Source organism: Pan troglodytes, chromosome 5 (assembly GCF_028858775.2).
Source record: "Pan troglodytes isolate AG18354 chromosome 5, NHGRI_mPanTro3-v2.0_pri, whole genome shotgun sequence".
Lineage (NCBI taxonomy): Eukaryota > Metazoa > Chordata > Mammalia > Primates > Hominidae > Pan > Pan troglodytes.
The window spans coordinates 14349490-14351666 of NC_072403.2; positions in this window are offsets into that span (position 1 = coordinate 14349490).

Genomic DNA, 2177 nt, shown 5'->3' on the forward strand with positions numbered 1-2177 from the left:
CTTAGAATTATGAAAAAAAAAATCACTACCCACGCTTCAGTTTTATGAGAATGGCAAACTGCTAAGAAATAACTGAACAAATAAAGTGTATGTTAGTAAGATTAGCTTGCAGACTTTACCAAATAGCTGGGACATTTAAAACAATAAATCTCTTAATTCAATGTGGGACTATCAGCCTGTGAATCTACACTCTTACTGGTCCCTTAGCCATGGACCGAGTTAGGCCTAGTCAATCACCTGTGTAAACAGTGCAGCTGCACACCTGGTTCTATGCTTCTCCTGAATCCAGCATAACTCCAGTTGTTTAGAGATGGACATCTCTATGACTCAAACTGGCTATGGATGATTCAAACTAGCTATGGTTCATACACATCTTACAGTAAATTCCCCCAGCCTCACCCTGTTAGATCAAACCTTCTTAAGAGAAGACACTTCAAATGTCTTCTTTGATTTAAAGAAAGGTGGCCAAGCATCCAAACAGTCCTGAGATTTTATGATTCTGTGGTGCTTAACACAGATATTGTAGACCAACATCATCAATTAAAATATAGTTAGAAACTAGAGAAAAAGATGATTACCTGTGTTTATGAAATGTCTCTGGTTTATATACAAAAATTATTCTAAACAATTACAATTAAGGTCTATCTATCAATGAATTTTGGAATGTATGAAAAAAATCAATTCCTAAGTGCCCCAACCAATTCCTAAGTGCTTATATACTGTTGAATCAGAAATGAAACACAATAAACATTTTAATTGATCTGCTTTTTATTTATTTCACTGTAACTGGTACTAGGAGAAAAATAATGGGGGAAGAGCCCTATAATGAGATCTAGAATAATCAGACTCCAAAGTCTTATTGCTATTATTTTCTATAGTGAAAAATTATCCACATTTCTTTACTTATCTATTTAAATCTTATCAATTGTGTAAAAACTGATTAAAATGGTCTAATTATGTTTTAGAAATGTGGGGGGTTATCATAGGATTAAGATATTTAATAAAACACATTTTTGTGATTAAAGACTCAGAAGAATCCCTTAAGTGTTAAGACCTACTTCCCTTACTCCCTGTAATTCACAGTTCATTCTGAAACAGCAGTAAATCATTGATGTGAACATTTTCTTCATAATGTCACTACAAAATAGCATAAAAACTATCTTAACTACATGCCATGAAATTAAAACAACAGACCACGACTGGGAGGGAATTACAGGTTTATCTTACTTTCATGAAGATTTTTAAAAAGGTAACATTTATAGAGAAAGTCATGAATATTAAATCTTTCAAACACCTACAATGATTAAAAAACTCTTTCTGCTTATGCCAGCAACTCTTCAACATAAGATTGCTGTTCAGTTTGCTAGGGCAGACCACCGAGAATGTGAAGTTTGAAAAGCAAATGGAACAAACTTGGGTGAAAATTATTCTGATAATTTCAGATGTCCTCATATTGAAAACTTCTGAAAGTTTGTATGCTACACCCCAGACACTCCAAGTATGGTCCATGGACCAGCAACATTAGCATCACTTGGAAGTGTGTTAGAACAGAATCTCATGCCCCACCCAACCCTATTGAATTCAAATCCTTTGTTTTTTCTTTTTAAAAAACTAGATCCTTAGGTGGTACATGTGCACACTGAGGTTTTAGAAGTACTACCACCATGGCGAAATATTCTGAAAACTTAGGGTTAATGTGATGTGTTTTTATATAACAATCATAGCAAATCTTCCATAGATTGGAAGTTTTTCAAGAGTACGGGTTATAGTTTATTCTTTTTGCATCCTCAGCATCTAGTATAATGCCTGGCTCATATTTGGCCCAGTGAAGATGAATGAATAAATGACATTATAGTAAAAATAGAGCAGTCATATCAGTGAGGCTACATTAGCTGTTTATAAATGTTAAGACAGCTGGTTCAATGGGCAAGTATAGGGACAGTCAATAGGGACAATAAAGCAGAATAAGTGAAAATGTAAAATATTTTTGCTCAAACACATAATACAGAAAACTTATCAAGTGTTTAATCAGGAAGAAAACACACAGCAAAGGTTTTGAGTGTCACAATGTATAACCTGATGATTTGATAACCATGTAATTAGTTTTAGAGTTGGGGCTGGCCATGCTGGAAAGACTAATGATGTGACCGTAGGCTTGGGACTTTGAGCCATGAGGT